This window comes from Aplidium turbinatum, chromosome 4 (genome assembly GCF_918807975.1).
Source record: "Aplidium turbinatum chromosome 4, kaAplTurb1.1, whole genome shotgun sequence".
In the NCBI taxonomy this organism is placed as follows: domain Eukaryota; kingdom Metazoa; phylum Chordata; class Ascidiacea; order Aplousobranchia; family Polyclinidae; genus Aplidium; species Aplidium turbinatum.
The window spans coordinates 46,782,140-46,793,292 of record NC_137475.1 but is presented as its reverse complement, the minus strand read 5'-3'; the positions used below and the strand labels follow the sequence as shown (position 1 = coordinate 46,793,292).

Here is an 11,153-nt window from a genome sequence, read left to right as displayed (position 1 = left end):
TTCTTTTTGGCGTTATATCAATGTAAACTTATGGCAGTGGACTGTAAACTAAATTGCGTTTTTCTTTGTATTCGTCTTGTTGAACTGTTGTAATTTACTTGATGGATGATAATGTTCATGTATTTCTTGAATTTTGTACCAGTAAAGTGTTGAAAATCGTGGCAGAACACCAGTTTAAGATTTAGGCTTGCAGCTTTTGAGTTTAATTTATGTAACCATCTATTTAAAATGGAATTTTTATGCGTGTTGATACTATCGGAGTTTGCTTTATTTATTCGTTTTACGTATTTTTTAAATTTTCTTTTTTACATGTGCTAGCTGAAGATGCTATTACTATAGCGAAATCGATTCTTAATAAATTACACAAAGAGGTTAGATTGTTGAGCAAATGCCAGCATTTGATGAATGCAAAATAGCAGCACCACCTTATGCAAGGTTAATTTATTTATTTATTAGCTTATTTTTGTAGCATCTAATATGATATCTCTCTTATAGGAGCTGAAGAGCGACACCGTTATGAAACTATTGCAGTAGGCTATTATAGATGCTTTAAAAGTTGTCAGCATAATGAAACGACGCAGATTGCAGGGAACCTTGGATTTTTATCTAAAAAAAGTGACAGGTTGTGTTTCGAAAGAACAGTTAGAGCATGGTTGTGATGCCAGTTTTGTTAGCACTGAAACTGAACTGACTGGAGAATGTTTTTCTTCCGTCACTAATGTCAGTGATACTGATAAGACTTCCATTATTCGACAGAATGACGTCGGATGCCACATTGATTCGATTTCTAATATTGATGACTTAACAAAATGCGAGTTACTAGAGAAACCCTGGAGACCTCCACATGATTTTAATCTGCCATTTTCTACTCATCATAAAAAAGGAAAGAATGAAAAAAGATACTTGAACCAGTCCCACTTGGATAAATTCCCGTGGTTGGTGTATTCTGATGCCAAAAAAGGACTATTTTGTAAGTATTGCAGCTTATTTGTTATTGGCCGTGTTGGAGGATCTCACAAGCACGTATCCCTTCAAAAACTTGTTACAAAGCCTTTGACTGTTTTTGCGAAGCTTCTTGGAAAAGATGGCGATCTAACAACTCACGAGAGACAGCAGTACCATAGAGATGCAGTGGAAGGGGGTAAAGATTTTCTGAAGACCTTCCACACACTAAGACAACACATCGCGAACCAGCTTAGCTCGCAGCGACTAAAGCAAGTCCAAGAAAACAGGGAACGATTGAAACCGATTGTAGAATCTATAATATTTTTAGGCAGACAAAATATTGCCTTTCGAGGGCATCGAGATGACGGTGCGTTAGAACGAGAGACAGCAATGCCTTTAATCAACGAAGGTAATTTCCGAGAGCTGCTGAGATACCGTGTCCTCAGTGGCGATTCTACCTTGAAACTGCATCTAGAAACAGCAAAGTCCAATGCTACATACATCAGCAAAACTACACAAAACGAACTTATTGAATGCTGTGGAGAAGAAATTAGAAGTATCATTCTCAAGCGCATAGAAGAAGCAAAATATTACTCTCTAATATTCGATGAAACAACAGATATCTCGCATTCTTCCCAATTAACACTTTGTGTGTCTTACGTTTACCAGAACAGGAGACATGAAGATTTTGTTGGATTTTTAAATGTTCATGATTCCTGTTTTAAAGGCATGTCATCATCTTATGAGCCAAAGGTCAGTGGAAAAGTTCTTGGAGAGTTAGTCCTGAACAAAATGAAGGAGTTACATTTAGATTTGTTAAACTGCGTTGGTGTTGGAACAGATGGGTGTGCGCTGATGGTATCGGAGCAGCTAGGAGCCGTGGCTGAAATTAAGAAGAAGGCATCAAATGCATCCAGGTGCCTCTGCTTCAACCATGCGCTTAATTTGTCTATGTCCAAGACGTCATCAGTTTCCAGTGTCCGTAATGCAATTGGAACAATTAAAGAAGTCGTGTCCTTCTTTAACGCTTCTGCAAAGCGAAATCAAGTTCTTTTAAATGTGGTTAAAGCTCAATTGCGGAGCATGTGCGAAACCAGGTGGGTTGAAAGAACAGAATCATTGGCGCAATTTTTCGACCAGTTGCAGAAGATAATTGAAGCCCTTGAATACATTTCGAACTGGAATGAAACGAAAAGTGCTTCTCAAGCTAGAAGTATGATTTCATCCATACGAAATGTGGAGTTCATCATCACACTCTTTTGTCAACTATCTGTGTTTATGCTGTGTCTACCACTTAGCAGGTTGTTTCAGAAGAAGAGTCTGGATTTATCTGCAGCTACAACACTTGTCAGAGATTTAAAAAGCATTCTCAAAGCCCGGCGTGAAAATTGTGATGATGAATTCTGTAGTTTATTCCAAAAAGCATCCCAAGTTTTGTCAAATTTGGACATTACCGTTACCTTACCTCGAATTAATCAACGACAAGTTCACAGGACAAACGTTCCATCTTCATCACCAGAGCAATACTACAAAAGATCGATCTACATTCCAATGTTGGATTCCTTCATACTTGACTTGGAAACAAGATTTTCAGCTGAGACTTTAGCATCTTGTCACCTAACATCATTGCTACCACGAAATTGCTTAAGTATCGACCCGACAGCATTGACAAAAGTCATTTGCAATGCCTACAACGGCTTGCCACGACATATATAGTGTGGAATCAGTGGAGTCTGCTCTATGTTCAGAGATCCAACTATGGAAGGAGAAGTGGGCAAATATAACTGTTCCGGCGACTGCTGCAGTCTTACCGATGACTGTGGAAGAAGCTTTACAACAGTGTGATGAAGATGTGTACACAATCGTACACTCTCTTCTAAAAATACTATTAACCTTGCCAGTCAGCGTAGCATCAGCCGAAAGAAGCTTTTCATCTCTTCGGTCGTTGAAAACCTGGCTGAGGAACAACATCGGCGAGGAAAGACTGAGTGGATTGGCCTTACTATACCAGCATCGGGACATTTTAATTGAAACAGACTCCGTGATAAATCGATTTGCCAACAGTAGAAACCGCAAACTTGACTTTGTGTTGTAGTCAAAGGTACGATACCTGTTAGTATTACCCGTACCGGCAAAGTAGCCTTTTCATTTTCGTTTTATTTGTGAAGTCCACAGAAATAGTTGTTTCTGTTATTGTTTGTTCCTTTGTCTGGTGCAGCGACCGTGCATGACACGTTTTAAGGAAGACTATATCATTTGGTCGTCATTTCACTATGTTTAACTGCCACTCTATAGTTTTAATGTACAAATTGTAGTGTTTCGCTGGTCCAAAATAAAAATTTACAATCGATAGGCTACCTAGCCTATAATAGCGATTCTACGGGGGTGGAGCATGACCCAGTGTTTTGACCTGGCCCTCACTTTTGTTGCTCATTATGTTGAATGTATGCATAATCTTTCCTCATTGCTCTTTATAACAATTCAAAACTTGTCAGAGGAATAAAACCTCGAAGCTATACAGTAAGCCCGTAACAACCTCAATGTCTGTATCAATATTAGGCTATGCTGTGACATTGTGAAGGCAGAATTACCTGTTATTATGTTTCCGTGGTCAATTTTTAAATTGCCGTGAATCAATCAAGATTGAAACCTTCAGTCTCAACTATAAATGCGGCTAGGTTGTTCAGGCTTCAACTTGACATGGCAAGGGCACATCAATTCTTCATCTCTCCCTTTGTTAAACAACAGCATTGTTGAGGGTTTTTTAAGTTATAGAATTTCTCATAATTTGTGTTTGAAATGCTCTCAGAACGCACCAAATTCAACCTAAATTTTCTAGGGGAGACCCCGTCGTTGTTTTTGCCGGGCTGATCACTTGCCTGAATCTCAATGACATCGCCCCCCCTAAAGTAAATGCCTGGATCCGCCCCTGCCCGGCCCCTTGTCAAATTCTACAGTTTGTGTTTTTGCACTTCAGTGTCCTGTTCTAATTGGTAAAGACAATATTTGCTTGCCCACCTATTTTTTAAACTTCAGTCGTAACATGTTTCTAACGGAAGTTACGTCATGTTCCTTTTGTGGAACATTGGTGGTTTATCATGGGTCGCGACCCAAAGTTGGGTCGCCTGATAATTTTTTTGGGTCGCTTGTTTTTCAGGCATATTGTATCTTGGGCGAAAAAAATAACAATAAAAAAAAATTAAAACGTGAAGAGATCGATCACAAAACTGGAAAATATAAACAGAAGTCATGAAGCGTTTCATGTCGAGACATCGAAAAGCTTTGTAGCATGATCGTAGTGCAAGAAGTTTTAACAATTTTCGCTTTTATTATTGTTATTAAATGTAAACCCAACAAAAATTTCAGTCTCAAACATAAATTAACTTGACAAAGTTATGGGATATATACAGTGTTGTACGTTGACGCCGTCAATTTGACGGCGTCATTTGACGGCGTCAACTTTTTGTTGACGCTGAGGCTAGCGCCGTCAGTTTATTTTTTAGTTGACGGAAGTGATAGCGCCGTCAACTATTTTGCCGATTTTAAGCGTCAAGCGCTAAGCGTCATTCTTTGTTTTCATGGAAAATCTCGTTTCACAATAAGAGTTTCACAATGTATTCTGGCCAGCGCGACTCATCCGAATTACCGGTTTTTGCGTTGGTTGGAATGGCTCCCTGGAATACATGCGGAAGAAGTTCGCCAAATGGTGATCACCCATGTATTGAGAACGAGGGATCAGAGACAGAAAGCAAAAAATCCATGAATGGCATCGCGGACGTTGAATATACTTTATTTCAAGAGCTCCATGCCCTGAAAAGAGCGATGTTGGTGCAGTGGACCTCGTTAAAAGATTCCTACATGCTAAACTATCACAGCACGCTTGGAACAGTGATACCTTTCCGACTAAACTTTTTCAACTTGCTTTTGAAATACAACACACCAATACCAACCAGCGCTGCTGTGGAACGCATGTTTTCACTTGGAAAGGACAATATGCGCAGGGGCGCCGGAAGCGGGGGGGGGGGGAGAAGGGGGAGCGGATGCCCCCCTGCCCTCAAATTTCTGTGGATGAGAAGGGAAGAGGGGGCAATGGTGTCCTTTTAAGGTCATGTAAGCTACTGCACATTTTGCAATATAACAATTTATGCTATTCGCTTTTAGCCTATTTATAATGTTCTATTTTTGCCTCAAAATAATATTCACGACACAAAATTCTCCATCACAGTAAGTTATATTACATCATTATAAAATAGCATGATGCCCTTCCGTGCCATTGTTCTTTGTATAGCGGACACTTGTATCATTACTCGATAATGAGCTGATAGATGAGCATTATCGCTATATCTTATCTTAAAACTTACAAAAAAAATTGGCTTTTCAGCAACAAAATTGCCCCTTTTTCATAATCCTGCCCCTCCAGTCAAAAATCGCTCCGGCACCCCTGTCGTCCCAAACGCAGCAGATTGTCAGACAAACGTTTTGAAATGCTTTTTTTTCTGTAAGGAAATAACTAATAGGCTGAGCAGCTAATTACAATGCAGTCTCAAAACATAATACCTGCTCTTTACTTATAGCTATTGTTAGCCTGAACTTGGTTGAAATATTTCCGTTTTATGAGACGCTGGCAAATAATAGCGCTAAACATTAGCGCTGACGCTGACGCCGTCAATTTCTTTAAGAGCTTACGCAGTCCTTTACGCCGTAAAGTTTTTAGGCAATTCGCGCTGACGCTGACGCCGTCAAATTATTTTAATGACGCGTACAACACTGGATATATATCGTAACATGCACTATATGTCACGAACGCTATGTCGGACAAACTATGATAAAGTTTTCCACACGTTGGACCACCAGTGACGATCGGTGAGGGAAAGCAAGGAAAGCAGTGCTTACCTGAGCGAAAACTATGCAAAATGTAATGATTGAATTTTAGGTTTAACTTCTTATTATGTTTATCATGTCCATTTTAACTTGAAAATTACTGTATTCGTGACTAGAATTACTCGTAACGCTTGTGAGTAGTCTAAGTCCTCACCAAACCGCATGTCTAGCCTATAAATGCCAATTAACGCAAACGCTTCTGTCAGAAACAATCACTGAGGCTCCGGGGAAGCAACTATCAAAGTTGCTTTCCCCAGATTCAAAAATGTCAAAAAACGCCTTCGTTTTATCCAATCATCACTCGTTTTGCAAAACGTCACCAGCTGCTTAGCCAATCAGATGTGTTATGGTGAGACTTGCTTTCCCAGTGACGTCAATGCATAAATTCGCTAGAGCGGCTAGACTAACTCGTCAGAATGGTCTCTCGTCACGGTACACAGCACAGCATCATAATGCCAAAATAATTGTTGCTGTTTCTTAATGTCTCCTCGCCATGTATTTTTAGCCTAAGTTACTAGCTTTCATAGTCATGCCTGTGCCCTTTTTACAGCGTTGATATAACGTTACTTCGCCAATGAACGTTCAGGTGCGGGTGCAATATTTAGTTCGTTAAGCTTCTATAGGCAGGAGGCAAACTTATCCAGCTTTTTGTACAAATTGCTTGCGGTTGTAATGTTTAGGCCTAAGTGTTAGTTTTTGTAGTGTAGGCCTAACTGAATATCTGAGAATGAACATTCGTGACGAATTAAATATTTAGACAACTATTATTCCATGTCTAACACTGGATTTTGGTCCTGCAACGTTAAAATTAAGATTGTTCATGACTTCTAAACATTAAATGGATGTATGATCACGATAGGCGAAGCACAATTTGACAGATTTTTATTTTTGATTTGTTTTGGAAATGCTCTCAGAGCGCACCAAATTGGAAGTGTTTTTCAAAAATTTCTGGGGGAGGCTCCCCAGACCCCCCGCTGGAAGTGTTGCCTTCGGGCTTCGCCCGACAGTTACGCCCTTCGTGCCTACTACCTTGCTGCAGCATATTTTCAAGTTGCTTTCCCAACGGTTTAAGCCACCGAACGTTACTGTGGACCACGCACAGTCTGGTGTGGTAAAACGCATCAAAGACAAAGCCCCAAGTGCTGTATGGACTTATTGCTTTCTCCACAGAGAGGCCTTTGCTGCAAAAAAGCTGTCTCAAGAGCTGCACGAAGTGTTGAATGATGTAAAGTGTGTAAACTTCATCAAAACAAGTCCACTAAATCGGCATTTGTTTTCGTCTTTGTGGATTCTGATTATTATCAAGCATTGCTGTTGCACACAGAAGTGCGATAGTTGTCACGAGGTCGGGTCCTGAAGCGAGTTTGTAATTTGCGAGAGGAGATTGCTATCTTTCTGAGGCAACAGAACTGTGTGAGATTAGCCGAGAAGTTTTTGCAAGAAGATTTCAAGGCAAAAGTTGCTTACCTTGCCGATATATTTGACTCTCTGAATTCTCTAAATTTATATATGCAAGGCAACGGTTTTACGGTGATTGATCGCGCCGCAAAAGTTTCTGCTTAACACAAAAACTCATATTCTGGAAAAGTTATGTCACCAGAGATGAGTGTTACGGCCAATCTCTGTACAAATCAAACGTCATATAAAACCGTTCAGGTCTACTGAATCTTACGTCATGGAAATTCCTAAAACATGAGCAGAGATTGCACCATCGTTCGTAAGACTTGTATCACACCTGTTGAGAATTACTTTACAATGCATATGGATTAATGCGTCACATAACTGCGTACGTGAGTTTGAGATATTGCCATGTATTCTGATCATTCGTAAAATTGTTGCTTGAAGTTAGTCGCAAGTTTAACTGTTTGCTTGGTGCTTACTAGCTGGATAAATTTTCCGTCTTTTATTTTTTATGGTTTACCGCTGTGACCAATGAGTATGATATATTTCCTAAGCTAACGCAACATATCTGTGGCAATGAAGTTGATATTAAGCAAACGATATAATTGGACACCTGGAACAGTTTGCCAAAAAGTTTGTGCACTACTATGGAGAATCTCTAACACTCAATAACAAAAGTGATTGGATAATTGATCCATTTGTTGGAAAAGATCTGCCTCAACTTTCCATCTATGTTGCAGAACAGTTTATGGACATAACGACAGAAGTAGCAAACCATATTTCTTTTGCGTCCTTCAAAGACAAATACCCCAAAGATTCGGCAAACATCCACTTTTGGGCTTCCATGTACAAAGTGTATCCCACAGTTTGACAATTAGGGATTCAAAAACAGATACCATTTGCAACAACTTGGCTTTGTAAGATTAGATTTAGCGCCATGTGTGTATTGAAAACTGAACAGCGAAACCGGCTGGAAGTTAAAGCCAACATGCGGCTAATCGGCTATGTCTAAGCAAAATAACGCCTCAATTTCAAAAACTTACTGACAGCAAGCCAGCACAGCTATCTCATTAGTGATTTGATAAACATATTATCTTCGGAAAAAGTTACTGCTTTTGTAGTGCTGTTTGTTTGCAACACAATCTTGTATGGCTTTTAAAATATTACGACAATTTGCTTGGGTCGCAAGATTTTACCGAACTGAATTTTTTTTTAAAATGTGTCGCCTTAAAAACGAGTTGGGAACCACTGGACTTTATCGTACAAGATTTTCAACTTTCTACTCCAGTGACTTAGAATTACGTCTGTCTGGTAAGAATTTCAAGTTCGTAAAAAGCATTCATTTATTTGTTGTTAAGCACTGGCGAGTGTGATATTCTATTAAACAAGTTTTGTCACGTCCCTTATAGAGAAAGTCGTTGCACTTTGTGCACATATTTCAGGCATGCCTGTAAGTATTTTCTCGTATTATTTCTGCACTTGCTGCACCTACCTTGGGTTTACGTTTCTAGCCCTAGGAAGTGGTGTAGAGCAGGCCATAAAAGAGTATATCTTGTGGAAGTTTAGAAACAACACTACTTGCTGTTGCACGGTGTTCTTGAACGTTCAGAAAGCGCGTTGTTACTTGTCTTCTAAACTCAAGATGCGTTTTTTTTTCGCTTTTCAAGCTTGCAGTGAATCCTCCGTGTATTTCGTGAACTTCCGCTACTGTTGCTACTCGCAGGGCGGTTGAGAGGATCACTCGGGCCCACTACCAATGAGATGGTGGGATCGTGGTCCCCAGATTCAAGACACTGGAAAAAAAACACACCACATCGGGTTTCTCTTTTTTAACTATGTGAAGTACTCGCATCCGCATTTTCAGCTTTGTCCAAAATGTGTTGCGCTATTCTTGAAACAAACTGTTCAAATAAACAGCTTCTTTGTTAGATTAGAGTTGACAAAACAACTAAGAACTTCGAATTTTTTACAACAAACGAAAATAATTTACCTAACAATAAAAAATCCCGCAACAGATAAAATGTAGATTGACTTCCCCAACATAAAAACGCAGCTCTATCATTTGTGTGAAAACTTCTAGGTCTACTTTTTCATTCTAAACTGACAAAAGCCTTTGTACTTATAATTAGACCTTGCTAGAAAACATCAGCAAAATGTGTACAGTAAACTGCCATTGTTCCACAATGGGAACAAAAATGTTTGAGCTAAAATCTATGCCCAATAACAGCCTCAAATCAGATTTTTTTTCTACTTGGAAATGTCATCACATATGTCGAGTAAAAATTACGGTAGACTTTGAATGATTTCAAAACTATAATTTCGTTGATGGATTCACAAGTTTACTTAGCCCCGCTATTGAAATTTTCATGAAATTAGCGTTTGTAAAAATTTTGTATAAGCAAGGGATCGGAAGGGCATAAGGACTGCTTAAACATTGCACAAAATGAAATATAATCTCTATACTAAAATTTAAAAGTGTTTACCCAGCACCCAAAAATTTGTTCCATTTATGGAATAATAACAGGAAAAGGCCATAGTTTGGTTCCCAAATAAGAATATTACCAATTTGCTGCTAACTTTTGAACACCAGTGACCTGCGAGCTGTACTCTTCTCCTTCTGATCGTATCAGTGAGATGCGGCATGCCACTGTAAAGGTTTTCATTGGTGAAGTGCTGCTTCCAGCTAATGTTAATGCTTTTTTGAAAGTCTGGTGTATTAGCCATTATCTTCCACACCTTTAGCTAGGGTCCAACTTTCAACACCGTACGTCAACCCCAGAACCTAAGAATTTAAAATTATGGCTTGTTTTGATCTAACTTTTTAAATTGTGGTTGCAGCTGTGTGTGTATCCAGGCTTACGCCTTGTGTTTGAAGATTTAGATTAAGTGGATGGGAAAGCAAGATAGATAAACTTAGTGTCCACCTTCAGGCAGGCCTTGAAGTGTTTCGCCAAAGATACAACCGCATGCTCTTGAGCAGTGTTGAACCGGCGCCCTTTCGACTGCCGTACCAGAGTTCTCACCACTCGTTTATGAAGCCGACGAGAATGGTGCTAAAACACAGTCAATAACCCACACCAATTTATAGGCTACACTGTTGTACCGCCTGTTGTTGAAGGTTTAGATTAAGTGGATAGGAAGACAAGGAAGCCAATCTTCGTGTCCACCTTCAGGCATTTCAATGTCCTGCCAAAGACACAGCCGCATGCTTTTAGGCGGTGTCGAACCGGCGCCCTATCGAACGATCTCAAATCAGGGCTCTCACTGCTCTACTATGCAGCTCACAGGTATATCTACTCTACACGGCGCTACTCTTCAATCGACGGTTAACCCTAACCCTATAAGCATCTTGACAAAGACTCAGTCACATGCTCTTGAGCGATGTCGAACCAAAGCTCTCACCACACGACAGGCGATGTGTACCAAAGTGAAGTGTTGCAATGGAATCAACCTCAACAAGCGACAACTTACAAGTATCTGTGAACTGGAAGACGTCCACAGAATCAGGAGTGAGTACGTCACTTCCTCTTATCTCGACTGAAGGAGAGACAAGATCTTTGCTGTAGATCTTCCACCACCTGAAGTCGGCGGCCAGGCTCCCGGTGACGCAGTGAGTGACGTTATCAAAGGAAAGTCGACGAGATGACGTGAATTTGTAACCACCCAGGTCTTTCGAAGCTGTGAATAAAAATAAGAGAATTTTTTCTAAAAGGTAAATTTTCTTCCTTACATTGTGACATCTTGTTGGGATAAAGAAACTTCAAATCAACGTCATTTGTTTAATTTACAAAATGTTTCAGCAACTCTCACCAAAGTGTTGGACTTGAACGTTTCTGTACAAAGTTGAATCATTCAGTACAAGATGATCAAGATTGACGCTGGTGGTTGGGGAGTTGAGTTTGACCTCGTGATGGCAGATGATATTT

At 39.8% G+C, this 11,153-nt stretch overlaps 1 pseudogene; it reads left to right on the top strand.

The window, feature by feature from the left end:
• The first annotated feature begins 567 nt into the window (after positions 1-567).
• On the top strand, positions 568-3,040 carry LOC145769249 (52 kDa repressor of the inhibitor of the protein kinase-like; annotated as a pseudogene).
• Positions 3,041-11,153: the final 8,113 nt, after the last annotated feature.